The 19,944-nt window shown below is 40.0% G+C and overlaps 1 pseudogene; it reads left to right on the top strand.

Annotated features, from left to right (window-relative positions):
* The first annotated feature begins 18,345 nt into the window (after positions 1–18,345).
* LOC131245455 (calcium-dependent protein kinase SK5-like) lies at positions 18,346–19,944 on the top strand (annotated as a pseudogene).

Here is a 19,944-nt window from a genome sequence, read left to right as displayed (position 1 = left end):
TCAATTCCCTATACCTATAGCTTATAACCTAAACCTAAACCTTAACCTATACCTATAACCTTAACCTATACCAAAACCTATGACCTAAAACCTTAACCTATAACCTAAACCTAAACCTAAACCTTAAACTAAACCTATAACCTTTACATAAAACCTATAACCTTCACCTAAACCTAAAACCTAAATGTATTCTCAAATCCCTAAACCTAAACCTACACCTAATCTGAATCTCAACTCCCTAACCTAAACCCATACCTAAACTTCAAAACCCAAACATAAACCCGTTCCCGAACCCGAACTCTATTTCCTAAACCTAAACCTTAACCTATTCTCAATTCCCTAAACCTATATCTTATAACCTAAACCTAAACCTAAACCTTAACCTAAACCTAAACTTAAACCTATAACCTTAACCTAAACCAAAACCTATGACCTAAAACCGTAACCTATAACCTAAAGCTAAACCTAAACATAAACCTTAACCTAAACCTATAACCTTAACCTATAACCTAAAACCTAAACCTAAACCTAAAACCTAAATGTATTCTCAAATCCCTAAACCTAAACCTACACCTAATCCTAATCTCAACTCCCTAACTTAAACCTATACCTAAACTTGAAAACCCAAACATAAACCCAAACCCGATTTTCTAAACCTAAACCTTAACCTATTCTCAATTCCCTAAACCTATAGCTTATAACATACACCTAAACCTTAACCTAAACCAAATCCTAAACCTTAACCTATACCTAAAACCTTAACCTAAACCAAAACCTATGACCTAAAACCTTAACCTATAACCTAAACCTAAACCTAAACCTAAACCTTAACCTAAACCTATAACCTTAACCTATAACCTATAACCTAAACCTAAACCTAAAACCTAAATGTATTCTCAAATCCCTAAAGCTAATCCTACACCTAATCCTAATCTCAACTCTCTAACCTAAACCCATACCTAAACTTGAAAACCCAAACATAAAACCGATCTCGAACCCGAACCCGATTTCTTAAACCTAAACCTTAACCTATTCTCAATTCCCTAAACCTATATCTTATAACCTAAACCTAAACCTAAACCTTAACCCAAACTTATAACCTTAACCTAAATCAAAACCTATGACCTAAAACCATAACCTATCACCTAAACCTAAACTTAAACCTAAACCTTAACCTAAACTTATAACCATAACCTATAACCTAAAGCCTAAACCTAAACCTAAAACCTAAATGTATTCCCAAATCCGTAAACCTAATCCTACACCTAATCCTAATCTCAACTCCCTAACCTAAACCCATACATAAACTTGAAAACCCAAACATAAACCCGATCCCAAACACGAACCCGATTTCTTAAACCTAAACCTTAACCTATTCTCAATTCCCTAAACCTATATCTTATAACCTAAACCTAAACATATACCTTAACCTAAACTTAAACCGAAACCTATAACCTTAACCTAAACCAAAACCTATCACCTAAAACCTTAACCTATAACCTAAACCTCAACCTTAACCTAAACCAAAACCTAAACCTTAACCTAAACCTATAACCTTAACCTATAACCTATAACCTAAACCTAAACCTAAAACCTAAATGTATTCTAAAATCCCAAAACTTAAACCTACATCTAATCCTAATCTCAACTCTCCAACCTAAACCTAAACCTAAACTTGAAAATGAAAACCTAAACCCGTCCCAAACCCGAACCCGATTTCCTAAACCTAAACCTTAACCTATTCTCAATTCCCTAAACCTATAGCTTATAACCTAAACCTAAACCTTAACCTAAACCAAAACCTAAACCTTAACCTATACCTATAACCTTAACCTAAATCAACACCTATGACCTAAAACCTTAACATATAACCTAAACCTAAACCTAAACCTAAACCTTAATCTAAACCTATAACCTTAACCTCAAACCTAAAACCTAAAACCTAAACCGAAAATTAAAACCTAAATGTATTCTCAAATCCCTAAACCTAAACCTACCCCTAATCCTAATCTCAACTCCCAAACCTAAACCTAAACCTAAACTTGAAAACCCAAACATAAACTTGATCCCGAACCCGAACCCGATTTCCTAAACCTAAACCTTAACCTATTCTCAATTCCCTAAACCTAGCTTATAACCTAAACCTAAACCTAAACCTTAACTTAAACCTATAACCTTAACCTAAACAAAAACCTATGACCTAAAACCTTAACCTATAACCTAAACATCAACCTTAACCTAAACCTAAACCTAAACCTCGACCTTAACCTTAACCTAAACCTTTAACCTTAAACTATAACCTAAAACCTAAACCTAAACATAAAACCTAAATGTATTCTTAAATCCCTAAACCTAAACCTACACCTAATCTTAATCTCAACTCCCTAACCTAAACCTATACCTAAACTTGAAAACCCAAACATAAACCCGATCCCGAACCCGAACCCGATTTCCTAAACCTAAACCTTAACCTATTCTCAATTCCCTAAACCTATATCTTATAACCTAAACCTTAACCTAAACCTAAACCTATAACCTTAACCTAAACCAAAACCTATGACCTAAAACCTTAACCTATAACCTAAACCTCAACCTTAACCTAAACCTAAACCTAAACCTTAACCTAAACCTATAACCTTAGCCTAAAACCTAAAATCTAAATGTATTCTCAAATCCCTAAACCTAAACCTACATCTAATCCTAATCTCAACTCTCTAACATAAACCTAAACCTAAACTTGAAAACCCAAACCTAAACCCGATTTCCTAAACCTAAACCTTAACCTATTCTCAATTCCCTAAACCTATATCTTATAACCTAAACCTAAACCTTAACCTATACCTATAACCTTAACCTAAACCAAAACCTATCACCTTAAACCTTAACCTATAACCTAAACTTAAACCTAAACCTAAACCTTAATCTAAACCTATAACCTTAACCTAAAACCTTAAAGCCTAAACCTAAACCTAAAACCTAAATGTATTCTCAAATTCCTAAACCTAAACCTACACCTAATCCTAATCTCAACTCCCTAACCTAAACCTAAACCTAAACTTGAAAACCCAAACATAAACCCGATCCTGAACCCGAACCCGATTTCCTAAACCTAAACCTTAACCTATAGCCTAAACCTTAACCTATAACCTATAACCTATAACTAAACTCAATTCCCTAAACCTTAACCTATAACCTAACCTAAACCTAAACCTATAACCTAAACCTAAACCTAAACCTAAACGTAAAACTTAAACTTAAACCTAAAACGTAAAACCTAAACCTAAACCTAAAATGTAAATGTATTCTCAAATCCCTAAGCCTACAACTGGAGTCGCAAACGCCAACAGGGAGAATCTTTCGACGATTTCACAACCTGCCTGGTGAGTACCCAAGTTTGTATTTGGGTCATGTTATTTACAACATCTGAATTTCTTCCAGCCATACTTGCAACTTGAATTATTTCATGGATTTTGGGATCTGAAATTTAGCAAATGTCTAACCATTTTTAAAAGAACACTACCATAGAAAATTTCTATATCAGTAATGTCTTAATGCTTGGTTTTGCCCCATTTTCATCTACATATCATTCCTGGGGCAACTAATAGAAAATTCAAACGGTTCTATACCAGCAAAGTAAGCATACATTAAGTTTCTTCCTATCCTATGCAGGGCTTTGACAAACAGAAAGAGACAGTTGAGAAGTGCGAGGGCATAACAAAAGCATCGACACGATTTAATCTAAAGCTTTTTGCTGACAAAGACACGTATGAAGACATGGATGAGCTTGTAAAGTTGTAGAAGAAGACTACTCACCAGCTGGCCATAGAAGTCATCCGCAACTGAAATGAAAGTGTTTCTCTTGCCTTGCTTCAATCTGAGGCAGCTCATATGAGGCCAGAGAATGGTTCTTGGTTCACCATTGCTGAATGGTCTTGTAACTCTTCACCATTAGTAATTGCTTCAATCTGAGGCAGCTCATATGTGATTGTAATTGAATCAATGAATGGTTATGCAGGTGATAATTGAATGAATGAATAATTGTAATTGAATGAATGAATGATTATGTAGGTGGTAATTGAATGAATGAATGATTGTAATTGAACGAATGAATGATTCTGAAGTTGGTAATTGAATGAATGAATGATTATGCAGGTGGTAATTGAATGAATGAATGAATGATTATAAAAAAAAAAATTAATGTAGGCAATAGCTACGAATATTAACCGTAGCTGTTATAAAATTCAGGATATTGCTACGGATCTAACACTACCTTTAACTACCAATAATATCCGTAGCTGTAGGTTTTTTTGGCTACAGAAAAATTTGCTACGGATTATATCCGTAGCTATTTTAACCTATTGCTACGGATTAGATCCGTAGCCATAGGTTTTAGACCTATTGTTTCGGGACCTACGACGACGGTCGTGCCACAGACGTGCTACGGATTTAATCCGTAACTATAGGTCTATGGCTACGGATTAAATCCGTAGCCTTTGCCCATTTTTCTGGTAGTGAGTTTCCACCTTCCAACATCATTTTCCTTTGCCCTATCTCACGGAAGTGTGAGTATTCAGCATGTTTGTAAGTTCTCATCGTTAGGACTAAATGAACACTTACATTGAAATATAAGTCTTTGATTCATGGGACATATCATGTTTGAGTTAGATTTATTTGATCATGTATTAGCTTGGACTAATCCTTAAACTAAGAATGTAAGAGAATTTGAGATTTTAGTATTATCTACACTACATTAAAAAAAAAATGCTCAAAAAGACGAAAATGCAGATTTAATTATTCGATGGGAGATGCCACTGAAATTTTGAACTTGGGTATAACAAATTGGGCAAGAGATGCCCTAATCTCTCTCATCCTTGTTCCTCTTTCTCTCCCTCCCTCCCTCTCCGAAACCAACGCTGTAATCTCTCTCTCTCTCTCTCTCTCTCTCTCTCTCTCTCTCCCTAGTTGCAATCTTCATAGGCCCTACCATGATTGAGCGTATCTAGATTTCAGGTGGGCCACACTACTGGATCTTTATAAAAGTGGAAAAATGCCCGTCATCGACACTCCACTAGGGTCCATGATCAAACCCAAGGGTTAACAACCCCAAGTACATGATTGTGATGCAGCAATAACTCAGTGAGACTGAGGTCGAATCCTAAGGGAATGGGGAACACAACCGAAAACTACTCTAAAGGTAAAGGTTTGTCTGAATTTTAATCCAGCAAATAAAAAATGGTTTTAAACAAATAAATAAACTATTAAGAATTCAAAAATGCAATTATAGTAATCACAATATCTCATTTACTTATTCAATTTATAACTTAATTGGAATCAAAGTCATATCCTATCCAATCAGAAAATAACTTTATTAAACCAATCATCAACACCAATAATATATGATTTTGATTGAATGATTCTCTTATGAAGCATTCAGACATCAATCGCAGGGTGTCAAGAGTGTATAAAGCACCATTAGGAAACAATTGATTTATCAATTATACGGATGAATTTCTTCTCTAATTTAGGCTAAGCAATTGTTAAATTAAAGCATTCATTGTAACCACAGTTCAAAAGAAATTCATAAATCAACAACTCAAAGACTCTAAAGTAAAATCCAAACCAATTCAATTTACTGTCATTAATATTGAATCAAATAAACTAAATATTATAATTAACTACCAGCTTCATCCCTTAGCCTTATCTAATAGATTAGCCTAACATGGTTAACATCTTATAACAAAAGGAAGAGAAAAACATAAAAGACAAACTAGAATTGAGGGATTGAAGAAGGAAAACGGCTCCGTAGAAGCTCCACCACCCCTTAGTGCATCTCTCAAGCCATAATTCGTACCTAGAAGAGCTTAAAACACCTCATTAAATAGAGAAAATTAACACCAACTTTGAAATAATTTCAAAAGTTCGTTCTTTGTTATACTTCAATCACACCAAACATTAGTTCGATCAGATTGAATTTGCTTATCGGTTGCAGTCGAATTTCTTCAATATTCATTTGAAGTCTCTGTCTCCCTCAGGTTGGACCAAACCCTCATTTGATGGCATCGAATAAACTTCAGTCGAACCTAAGTGTTAAGCCAAATTAACTCTGTAAATTAAGATTTCTTATTGAACCGTTCTGGGTACTTTCAGTCAATCCGAACCAACCTCAAGTGGGATTGAACAACCTCTTATTTTTGTTAATGGACTTTGTCATTTTTCAATATTTTCTCTATCCTTTGTACTTGGTTTTCTTGAATCTTTGACAATTGAATTCTTCAATATTTTCTTCTAAATCTCCAATTCTTCATTAATTATTCTTTTGAGCTTTAATTCCTCCATTTAATCATGTATTCAACTTTGTATTCCAAATTACCTCGCATGTACAAAACATATCTTAGTGAATTGATTTAGCACTTAAATACAACTGAAAATAATGCAATTGAAAGGATAAATATACACTATTTAGGCTTGATCATACCCTCCAACTAGCATTTTGCTAGTCCCGAGTAAAATATGTGAAAGATATTTCAAAATAAAATGAATATATTCCTATAAACTCAAACAATCCAGATTATAGAAATCCAAATCCCATTAATGGAAAGTGCAACTTTCACCTAAACTCTATGTAACATCCCAAATTTTCACGGCTAGAATTTGTACTCGTGCCTGAGAAAATCGGGTGTTAATAATGTATAAATTGGATGCCTTAAAAATTACACTTTTTTTTTTCATTTGAATCACATTCAGATACATTCATGAAGGTAACATTTACGAGAAAAAAAATCGACTGTATTGATTATTTCATTAAAGTAAAAAAATTCATTAAATAATCAAATGCCTTCTAAATGTGATCTTAATTACATTATCGAGTTCGTAGCGGAAGTATAAAACTAAATCATAAAATTATCTTCTTATTCTTTCAGTAAAATCTTCTATAGGGAGATGGTCTTATAAGTCTTCAATCTATACATCACCTACATCATCTGTACGATTGGAGAGGGTCAACTCTCTACTCATAATGATGGTTATCCTTTAAGATTAACAATAATTCAAGAGGTTCATAAAAGTAATATAAGGGTTCTAATACATCTCATACTCCATTACTACGAGGGATATCAGCATGCGCAAACAACCTACAGGAGATGCATGCCTAACAAAGTGTGTGCGGCTCATCATACGTAGTGATCATCATATGTAGAATATAATTTATAGAAAACCAGATCATCACGCATTCTCACACTATGAAGATTCACCGACATGTCCGACGCTACCATAGATTTACGTGAACACCTTGAGGTGGCACAACACATGAGTTGGATGAATTATATAACATGATTTGTTCATGGAGCGACTATTTACGACATCCAATCCCGGAAGTGACGTAATTCGCATTGCGAATTACTTACATCGATTTGTGTACTATCAAAACCCATGGAATTACGTGTCGAGTAAGAGGGTCTCTACCTAGAACGCATTAGGTCCATGATAAAATATTTGAATCACTAGTTGTAATACCCTCTTAACACATTACTTGCACTTATAGAGGGATAAATTGAATTATGGGAGTTATGGGATATCAAGACAATATGTCCAAGCCTTAAAGGTAAATAACACAAGGCTAGTAAAGTAAGAGGAGAGTAGTAATGACTAACTTACAAAGAGAAGAGTGGCAATGACAACCTCAATAAGAAGAAGAGTAGAAAAGGGTAACCTAACAAAGAAGAGAGTGGCAATGGCCAACTCAAATAATAAGGAGAGTGACAATGGCCAACTCAATAAAGAGAAGAGTAATAAGGGCTAACTCAACAAAATTGGTAAGGCAAAGGCAAGGCCCACATAAATTCATAAAGATCACATGTAATTAAAGTCATACTATAATTTTCCAAATAATAGATAATTGATGGTGGTAAAATTATATGATTGTAAGGAGAGAATCATAATAACATATAAACATATAAAAAGGCAATTAGATCATACCAACTTAAATTAAGGTAATTATAAAGGATAAAACCTTCACATCTAGTGTTGCTCCATCCTTGAAGGTGGGTATGTGTTGAAGAATTAGGTCCTTAATCTAGTATTTAAGAATTTGGATGGTTAGATTTGATTTAAACTGACTAGTCTTCTTAGCTTGAATTCTGGATCGAAGCATTGGGAGAGGAATGAGAAAAGAAGTCTGGGAGAGGAAAGGAATCTAGCAAGAAGGAAGAACTAGATGTGGGCCTACCTCGAGTCTGGCTTGGCTCGGTGATCTCCTGCCTTCTATGGACGTCTCCCTCTCTTTCTTTTTCTCTCTCTTTATTTCTCTCTCTTTCTTTGCTTTTCTTTTCTTTCTCTCTCTTTCTCTCTCTCTCTCTCTCTCTCTCTCTCTCTTTCTTTTTCTTTTCTTTTCTTTCTCTTTCTATTTCTCTCATTCTCCTTCAGCATGTGAGTGGAGAGGGGAATGCACGTGTGAGGCACGTATCCTAGACTATACCGTTCCGTAAGCTTTTGCAGTCCTTCTGGTTGAATTTCGGTGACCCGCGACGCGTAAATAGTATTTGCGTGCATCCCTGAGTCGTATCCCGTATTTCAAAGTCGGCTCAACCTGAGACTTGTACCCTAGCGACCGCACCGTCGCCGCGGTTCCGATTTCGCGTCTCGCATGTCGGTGTGATACCTAGGCCAGGAGTTATGGGCCTGAGAATAGATCGAGGAAACACTGCGGGCAATGTGTGCGCCATTTCCAGGAAGAGTCCTAGTTGAGAGAATGGAATCTGTACCCATACCCCCTCTTTCCACTAAGTCAACCAAGACCTTACCTCTCCCTTACCTTTCATGCCAACAAGGTAATGCTACCTAAACCCCATCTCATCTCATGCCCAAAAAGTCAATTAACCCCATCCCTCACCCATACACTCCATGTCATCCATCCTTACAACTTTCATCACTCTTTCATTTCTCTCTTCACCCCATTTAAGCAACTCCCAAGAGAGCCAGCGTCCATGGCTTCCAAAGAGATTAGAGAGCGAGTGTGGCACACCTTCCTACCTCCCATCTCCACCATCCAATGATCATCTCCACCGTTGAAATGCGTCCCTCGGAGCTTTGGGATGCGTTGATGGAGGTGGAAGACCAAGAAGATCATAAGGTGGGTGATTTTTTGTTTGTATTTGTTGATTAGAGGGCCCACATATGTGAGACCCATCTTGATGTATTATCCTTACCGTCTGATCTGGAGGCCCACCATGTTGCTTCCCATTTTAGGACAGATTTGATGAAAGAAAAATATAAATATCGGTCTGATCCAAAGTTGGCGGGCCATGCCGTCATGGACCCCACCTTAATGCGTGGTGTATCCATACCATCCTGCTGTGAGGACCCACCATAATATGTGTTATATCTGTACCGTCATGGGGCCCACATATGACATACACGTCTTATCCACGTCACCCCAGCAGACGGTGGGCCCTACCCAGATGTACGTGTCTCATATCCAGCCGTCCATTCGTGGCAGCATCACCGTGATATATGTATTTTATCAATGTTGCACAGCAGCCGTGGGACCCACTTGACGGACTTGTGTATCCACACCGTCCATCAAATGAACAGATTCAAATCTATGGTGGAAACCACCTTGATGTACGTTTTTTATCCACGTCCGTCCATCCATTTTACTGGTGGGTTCCACATGTGTGGACCCACCTGCCACGTGTGGACCACCTCCCCTCTGGCGTACGTAATCCAGACCGTCCACGGACAGATATCCAACCCCCTGGACGGACTATATATAATATTATATATTATATATGATATATATATAATATAATATAATATAAAATATATTTATATGTTATATATAATATAATATAAGATATATTATATATTATGTCTGATGGGCCCCACGTGGGACCCACCTTGATGGTGTGAACGTCCAAGCTAACAAAGTATATTCACATATCAGGTGGACAGCCGTCCATACGTGAACCCACCATGATTTATATTTAAATCCACACCGTCCATATATCTGAACGGTGGAAATCCGATGTGGGCCTCCACCATGAGTCATTGTTATATCCAAACCGTCCATCAATGATGGTGGGGCCCACTGGCGTGGATGTTTTATCCACCGTCCATTCATATGAACGGTGGAGCCCCTCTAATGTATGTGTTTTATCCACCGTCCATCATCCGGACGGTGGAGCTTCCTATGATGTATGGGGTTTGCATACACCGTCCATCTGGTGGGAATCACCTGGTGTATGGGTCTTACCTGCACCGTCCAGTAGGTCTGGACAGTGGGTACCCATCATGAGATATGTGTTTTATCCCAGCCGTCCATTGTCTGGACGGTGGGTGTCCATCATGATGTATGTTTCATCCACACTGTCCACTATTTGGATGGTGGAGATCCACATGATGCACGGGTTTTATCCTCACCATCCGTCCACTTGCTGGGACGTGGGACCCACCTGCTGACGTGCTGCATCTAGCACTTGGGGACACCATGATGTATGTTTTATTCACACCATTCATGGGACAGTGTGACCCACTATAATATATGTATTTTAGACGGTGAGTGATACAGTGATGTACGTGTTATATACCCATAGTCCATCTATGGGACCATCGTAATGTATGCGTTGTATATCCAGTTGGTGGGGCCCATTCTGTGATGCTTAAGGCCCACCTTAATGTGTGTATTGGAAGCACACGGTCCATAGGGCTGACCCGTGTGGCCCACCATGACGTATGTGTATTACATGTACTGTCCATTTATTTTTGGGCCGTAGGCCTCATTACCTTGAGAGGCCCATGGATGTGGCCCATATGGTGTATTCATGGCCTATGGGTAAGGCCCATTATGATATGTATTAGGCCCATGGGTCGTGGCCCAATTTGATGTGTATGAGGCCCGAGTGCAGGGCCCACCTATTATGTATATTAGGCCCATGTGTAGAGCCCACCTATTACGTATATTAGGCTCATGTGCAGGCCCGCCTGTTATGTATTTGTGGCCCTTTTCGGCATGGCCCATTGAGTTGTATTCTAGGTCCATATGATGCACCACACTTGATGCATTTTCGACCAATATGTTTGGCCCTATATAGGTCACTCCTTGGGGGCAATGTTGGTTAGATGTCCACATTGATGGGCAATGATGGTTAGATGTCCTCATTGAAACCTTCCCTTAGGCCTCATTAAGACCATTCTCTGCGTGGGTTAACCCAAATAAGTGGGCCTCATTCGCTATAGATGGATGGTTCTGCGCTATCGGACATTGATATAACCACAGTCGAAAGTCGATCTTTACATTATAGTTGATTGATTGTCTATCTATGGACCCCGCCTTATTTATATATGCTGGTTGTCGGTGCTGATTATCGATGTTTATTTTCGGTGCTGATTATCGATGTTGATCCGAATGTCAAGGTCGATTATATAGTCCGATTCCGATTGTCGACGCCGAGTATCGAGGTCGATTATCGATTCTGATTTGTCGTGGCCGTTTGTCGATTATCTATCAAGGCCGATTATCGATTCTAATTTATCGTGGCCGATTGCCGATTATCGATCGAGGCTAATTACCGATTATGATTTGTTGTGACCGATTGCCGATTATCGATCGAGGTCGATTACCGATTCCGATTTGTCGTGGCCGATTGCCGATTATCGATCGAGGTCGATTACCGATTCCGATTTGTCGTGGCCGATTGCCGATTATCGATCGAGGACGATTACAGATTATGATTTGTCGTGACCGATTGACCGATTATCAATCGAGGTCGATTATCGTGGTGGATTATTGATTATGATTGTCATGGCCGATTGATCGATTATCGATCAAGGCTGATTATCGTGGCTGATTACCGATTATCGATCAAGGCTGATTATTGTGGCCGATTGCCGATTATGATTTATCGTGGCCGATTGACCGATTATCAATCGAGGCCGATTATCGTGGCCGATTACTGATTATGATTGTTATGGCTGATTAACCGATTATCGATCAAGGCTGATTATCGTGGCGATTGCCGACTATGATTGTCGTGGTCGATTGACCGATTATCGATCGAGGCCGATTATCGTGGCCGATTGCCGATTATGATTATCGTGGCCAATTGACCGATTATCAATCGAGGCCCATTATCGTGGCCAATTACAGATTATGATTGTCGTGGCTGATTGACCGATTATCAATCGAGGCCCATTATCGTGGCCAATTACCGATTATGATTACCATGGCCGATTGACCGATTATCGATCGAGGCCGATTATCGTGGTCAATTGACCGATTATCGATCGAGGCCAATTATCGTGGCTGATTACTGATTATGATTGTTATGGTCGATTGACCGATTATCGATTGAGGCCGATTATCGTGGCCGATTACCGATTATGATTGTCGTGGCCGATTGACCGATTATCGATCGAGGCCGATTATTGTGGCCAATTACCGATTATGATTGTCATGGCCGATTGACCGACTATCGATCGAGGCCGATTATCAGAGCCGATTGCCGATTATGATTGTCGTGGCCGATTGGTTGATTATCGATCGAGGCCAATCATCGTGACCGATTGTGGATTCTGATTGTGATGTATATTCTGCCCGTGTTTAAGGCCCAATGTGATGTATATGCGGCTCGTATTTAAGGCCTATTGTGATGTGTATTCTGCCCGTATTTAAGGCCCAATGTGATGTATATGAGGCCTATGTGATGAGGCTCATTATGATGCATTTGAGGGCCATGCGATGGAGCCCATTGTGATGTATGTTAGGCCCATATGAGAGGCCCATCGTGACATATATTAAACTCTTGAGTGAGGCCCATGGTGTTGTATATTTGGCCCTTGTGTGAGGTCATGGGTCCACTACATGTTAGGATCCATGAGGGCCATTCCTTGGGGGCAATGTTGGTTAAATGTCCACATTGTCGAGGTCGATTGTTGATGCCGGTTGTTGATACCAATTATGAGTATGTGACAGTATAGCATCATGATACATGCCCATATGCATCATCTGCATGTTTGTTATGAGATGTGGTTGATCATTGCATATGTCATTGAGCGTGTTGTTATAAGACTCCCTGATAGGTAGAGATTATCTCACATGAGCGCACGGTATGCGCAGGATTGATGTATGATTGGATTGTATGATTCATGCATCTCGTGTTATGATTACTATATGCCCTAGCGACATCAGGGCCGTAGCCTCCACAGGTATATCGTGGATGGCCAGACGGGAAACTGAAAATTTGTTCTAGCATCGGGCTGCCATAGATGGCCCTGGGTGAAAATTTCTAAACCCTCTTGGTACCAGAGGACGCCCCAACGTCGAGACCGAGTGGATACATGAGTGCCCGAGTGCCGAATATCAGGAGGTCACGTCTCTCACTGTGTCGTGGTCGGTTGGGAGGGGGTGTAGCCTTACCCGCCCGAGCGTAGAGGGTATTGCTAGGCTGAGTTTGACCAGCTCGTGAATGGGTCCGCTATCGACATGCCGGATAAATATTGGCAGACTATTGGCCAGGCGGATAGTGAGGTTTCTTACGCTCACTTGGACTATGTGGTTGGGAGAGCGGCAGTGCCATTGGGAGTGTATTAAACCCCGGTGATGATCCTTGAGATGAACAGTACTGATATGTGGACTTATTAAGCAAGAGTTGCATACTACTTCATTCATTCATTCACTATCCACTCGGGCTGGTGGTACGCAACTATTTGTTACGTTTACCTTCATAATGGCCAGAATTTTGGTTGGGATGCACGACTAACCTGAGATCAGGAGTTTACCACATTGAGTCTGACTATACAAATTTAGGTATGTGATTGGTTTGGATAGAAGTCCCTTGTGATGGACCCCATAGCCTGCGATACTACGTACTATCATCCCGACTTCACACTTCAGTATGGTCATTCCATTCGCACTGCATAATTGCATTACATCCGCGGCATATGGCATTTTGGGTTACCTATGTTTTTGTATTTATATGGTTTTGATACGGTATCTGATATTTGACTCTTCATTTGTATAGTTGATCTGTATCGCGTATTCTGATCTTGTTCCTCATTTGTATAGTTGATCTGTATTACGTATTCTGATATTGTTTGACTCATAGACTTGTCAGTATTTTCACTTACTCTGATAACGTATGATTCATGATCTTGCGCCTATTTCGACATCGTATGATTATGGCTTTGCGTTGAATACTTGACACTTATCTTGTACACACACTTACACCACCTTCTAAGCTTTCTATAAGCTTATGCACGATAGATGCGTGCAGGTGATGTTAGGTTGCAGCAGTGTGGAGCTTGGAGTATGTAGCTGACTTCTGTAATTTTTCATATGTATTTTCCTTTCAGCATTGTATTCAAATGTTTATATTAGTGGATATGTGATGATGATGTTGCCTTTGTGATTTGGGTATACTTTTGGTTATGCTTATTAAGAGTTAAATGTACATTAAAAAAAATAAAAATAAAAATCCTCTTTGTAGGATCCCAGGATCGGAATCTGGTGTATGGACGCTAGGAGCCGAGAATGGGGTACTACGGAGGCTGTCGGCACCAGATTCGGCGATCGAAATTCCTGTGAATCCAATTTCTGGGTTTGGGGCGTGACAGAAGTCGGTATCAGAGCATAACTTGAGAATACCTGAAGATAATATCACATATCTGCTGATAGCTATCCTACACTGTATAATTATTAAAAACTTAGAATGGTTAGATCCCCGAGTTTGAATAACTTAGAGATTTTCTGATATAGCTCTCCATCGTTGAGATTGCGAGGCTGCATAGTATTCCAGTTTCGATCATCTCTGATACGGGATCCGAAGATTAGTAGGGTTACCATAGTGTTGATGACGCATCTTGGGAGGGCGAGGTTATGATTAGAGAGTGCTATCTTCATCCTTTAGTAGATTGATTGTGCCTTGACTTATATACTTGATGATGTTTCCTCTTTCCTTGCCTGATCTGTAAATTTTGAGGACGAAATTTTTATTTGGAGGGGAGAGCTGTGAGGTACGTATCCTAGACCGTACCATTCCGTAAGCTTCTGCGGTCCTCCCGGTCGAATTTCGGCGACCTGTGACGCGTAAATAGCATTTGCGCGTATCCCTGAGTCATATCCCGTATTCCAGAATCGACTCAACCTGAGACTTGCACCCTAGCGACCGCGCCGTCGCTGCGGTTCCGATTCCGCGTCTCATGTGCCAGTGTTATACCCAGGCCAGGAGTTGTGGGCCGGAGAATAGATCGAGGAAACACTGCGGGCAACGTGTGCGCCGTTTCTAGGAAGATTCCTAGTTGAGAGAATGGAATTTCTACCCATACCCCCTCTTTCCACCAAGTCAACCAAGACCTTACCTCTCCCATACCTTTCATGCCAACAAGGCAATGCTACCCATAACCCATCTCATCTCATGCCCAAAAAGTCAATTAGCCCCATCCCTCACCCATACACTCCATGTCATCGGTCCTTACAACTCCCATCACTCTTTCATTTCTCTCTTCACCCCATTTAAGCAACTCCCAAGAGAGCCAATGCCCATGGCTTCCAAAGAGATTAGAGAGCGAGTGTGGCCCACCTTCCTACCTCCCATCTCCACCATCCAATGATCATCTCCACCGTTGAAATGCGTCCCTCGGAGCTTTGGGATGCGTTGATGGAAGTGGAGGACCAAGAAGATCATAACGTGGGTATTTTTGTTTGTATTTGTTGATTAGAGGGCCCACATATGTGAGACCCATCTTGATGTATTATCCTTACCGTCTGATCTTGAGGCCCACCATGTTGCTGCCCATTTTGGAACAGATCTGATGAAGGAAAAATATAAATATCGGTCTGATCCAAAGTTGGTGGGCCATGCTGCCACGGACCCCACCTTGATGCATGGTGTATCCATACCGTCCTGCTGTGAGGACCCACCATAATATGTGTTATATCTGTACCGTCATGGGGCCCACATATGACGTATGCATCTTATCCACGTCACCCCAGCAGACGGTGGGCCCTACCTCGATGTACGTGTCTCATATCCAGCCGTCCATTCGTGGCAGCATCACCGTGATATATGTATTTTATCAATGCCGTACAGCAGCCGTGGGACCCACTTGATGGACGTGTGTATCCACACCGTCCATCAAATGAACAGATTCAAATCTATGGTGGAAACCACCTTAATGTACGTGTTTTATCCACGTCCGTCCATCCATTTTGCTGGTGGGTTCCACACGTGTGGACCCACCTGCCACGTGTGGACCACCCCCCTCTGGCGTACGTAATCCAGACCATCCACGGACAGACATCCAACCCCCTGGACGGACTATATATAATATTATATTTTATATATATATATATATATATATATATATATATATATATATATATAGGGAAAAGGTACTATACGCTCGACCTTACCGTGGCACTCCGTAAGGTCGAGCGCTGTCGTAATGCTGGCCGTCGGATGCGGCAATTTTAAATCAACGGTGGGCGTCAAAACGGGATTCGAAGGAGGGAGACCGGTCGTTCCGGTTACCTTGAGGCCCTAGCCGTGCAACCATCACTCTCCCCCTCGTTACCTACCAGCAGTGGAAACCCCGTCCAGCCCTCTCTCTCCCTCAATCCCTACCACCAGCTACGCCCGCGTACAGCCCTCTCTCTCTCCCTCACTCCCTACCACCAGCTACGCCCGCGTACAGCCCTCTCTCTCTCTCTCCCTCAATCCCGACCACCAGCCACATTCGCCTCTACCTCTCTCTCTCTCCTTCTCTCCCTCAATCGGTACCACCAGCCGCGGCCGCCTCGACCTCTCTCTCCCTCGTTCCCTACCACCACGCTGTGCAGCCTCAGATTGAGCGTTACAGGTAAGGCCCCTACCAGCACGCTGTGCAGCCTCGGATTGAGCCTTACAGGTAAGGCCTCTGTTTTTTGGTATTTTCTTTCTTCTTCTTCTTCTTCTTTTTTTTTTTGACCAGGTCACCCTTGATCGTAGATGATTGAGTTGCTCTTGATAGACCTCTGGATTCTGCAGTTTTATCACGCCTAAAGCAGTTCTCTGCAATGAACAAACTTAAAAAGATGGCCTTTGCGGGTAAGCTTTTGATGATATGTTCTGAAAGATCACTGCATCATTCCAACCAAAGTCATGTTATGTTGCGATTGGGGTCCTGTTCAAAGATTTTTGCCATGCTTCTGCTGTAAAATCTTGCAACCGCAGGCTACTTTTGGAAGTTCCAGGTTTCCAAGTCTGGGTGCAAATGGGGTTGACCTGGGACAGGCTAGGCTGGTCTGGGCTGAGGCTTAACCCAAGCCTGATCCATGTTCTAGATACCCAATCCCAGGCCTGTTCCACTAGATAAGCATCTAGGTACAAGCCCCTCAATATGAATGATAAATTGCAAATCAAATTTTAGTGCAATTTAGTGCCAAGCCCCTCAATATGAATGATAAATTGCAAATCAAAATTTGAAATCACCATAAGTGCAATTTAGTGCTAAGCCCCTCAATATGAATGATAAATTGTAAATCAAAATTTGATTATTTCCACTTTGGTGGACTGAAATTTCAATTCAATTGGATAGTGAATCTCAGGCTGTGTTTGGCTGTGCACAAATCAGATAAATTATGAACATTGAGTTTAATCGAGAATACTAATATAATATGAATGCTGAATCATTATTATTCATTTTAACAATTAAGAGGAAATGACGAGAAATAATGACGTCTCCTAGTATTCATAATAAGCAGTAGCCCTCAGTTTGTAGTTAAATGTCTCCTAGTATTTTCCAATTGAACTGCAAAATAATCTCGGAGAACAGACATAACAAGATTTCAATTTTCCATCTTCAGCGTTCATATCGAAGGTTTGGGCTCCAAATTGCAGTTATTTCATGTTGAAGTAGGAATGTAACTGCAGTTCAAGGGATACTTCTTTGTTTTGATTACTAGGAAAGATCTCTAATTTTTTCACTGAAGCTTCGTGATTTAATCCAACTCAACCCTATAACATCTCCAGTGCTCTGTTGATGAGGCTGATTGCAATACATGCAAGTGCTTTGTCAAACCAGTGTTTTAAATAGCTTATGCTATGTAGCATAGCCTAGTTTTGTGCTACATTGCTCATGAAAATAGCAAGTGACCTGCAGCTTACACTACAAGCTATGCGATACACTACGTTACCTATGCTGCACGCTCTGTAGCGTCCGCTACATGTTATTTTTCACTTAAATAAGTAAAGATCAATTAATGTCTTTAATGATTTCCTTTTGTTACATTTGGATATTTTCACTAAAAATTAGTAAATGTTTTCAATGATTTTAGTGAAGTAATACAAACAACAGTATTATATCCATTCCGTTACTGTTTTTATCTTTATATTTACTCCTTGCCCTTTTTTTTTCCCTGAAATTTTGATTAAAAATATAAAAGTAGCAGCTTCCGCTTCACACTTTAGAGGGGTAAACACTACATGTTATTCCCTATTTAAAACACTGGTTCAAACACTCAAGTGTGCATTTATGTATTTCTTTGTTAAACTTTTAAAGATAACTTAGATACTTGTGAACTAACCAAACTTCATATGATTATGTTTGGAATTGGACAGGCTGGCATTGACAACAGTGGCACCATAGATTATGGCGAATTTCTTGCTGCTACAGTGCATTTGAACAAGATGGAGAGAGGAGAATTTGATATCTGATTTCTGTTTTTTCGACAAAGATGGCAGTGGTTACATAACAATTGATGAACTTCAACATGCCTGCCGTGAGTTTGGTTTAAGCGAGGTCCACCTTGATGATATGATCAAAATAAATTGATCAAGACAATGTGCGTCTCTCTCTCTCTCTCTCTCTCTCTCTCTCTCTCTCTACTATTTCTGGAATCACAAATTTATTTACTGTTGCAGATCTTTCTCAATATAGTATACATTTTTGTCTCTTTGGGTTTTCACTTCCAGTCTGGAAAGAACTGCTAGACTATGGTGCACATTTCCACCATCTTAAAATCCAGACCATCCAAATTGTGGGCCCCATTTAGGATAGAGCATACTCCAAATGTTACACTGATTGGAATTGGATGATCCTAGCCTTAAAATGGATGGTTAACACAAAAGGGTCGTAGTAATAAAACTGCATCTATTGAATGGTTCATACCTTCTGATCAGAGTGATTTTTGCAGTAGGCTCCATCCACTGAAAGTTTTGGAATTCTGGATTGACATAAAAGATTTCAGTTGTGAATTATCTTATGTCCCCTGAAATTCCATCTGTTCTGCATGTATTCCTTCCCAAGTGTTGCTGAATTTTATCATTTGAGTGTATATTTTCAGGATGGCCAGATCGATTACAGTGAATTTGCTGCGATGATGAGGAAAGGCAATGGTGGCATTGGGAGGAGAACAATGAAAAATAGCTTGAACATCAACTTGGGTGATGCCCTCAGAATGGCAGACCACGCTCCCTTGTCGAATCAGAAGTGAAAGCGATCACTTTCTTTATTTATAGTATAACTAGGAAATACTTAATGACTGAAAGAACATGAGGGCTAAATCTTCTAATATTCATTGCCCCAGCTATTGTTTACATCACTTGATAACATAGCAGGATTCAAGCTTACCTCGGGATGTTTTTTTTTTTTTCACACCATAAGTTGTGTTTAAATGGACTTTCTAATCATTCGCGCAAATGACCCCGATGTCGAAAAATTGGTAGGCTGATGCTGGGGCACGGAAGGAGGGTGGCCAGCTTTCCCACCTGCAAATCGAAGGTGATTGAACATCATGCGATGGACTGCACATGAATCTGTTCTTGGGATCTTTCTTCCATTTTTCATGTAATCTTTGAACGAGTCTTTGCTAAGGTTAGGTTTCCTACATGCTTTAGGAGTGTAATCAGTGATGTGTTGAGATTTGTGAAATTGGTTATTGTTAGCATACGAGAGACATTATTATAATTTCTA

The sequence above is a fragment of the Magnolia sinica genome, chromosome 1, assembly GCF_029962835.1.
Source record: "Magnolia sinica isolate HGM2019 chromosome 1, MsV1, whole genome shotgun sequence".
Lineage (NCBI taxonomy): Eukaryota > Viridiplantae > Streptophyta > Magnoliopsida > Magnoliales > Magnoliaceae > Magnolia > Magnolia sinica.
This window is presented reverse-complemented; position numbering and strand designations above follow the sequence as displayed.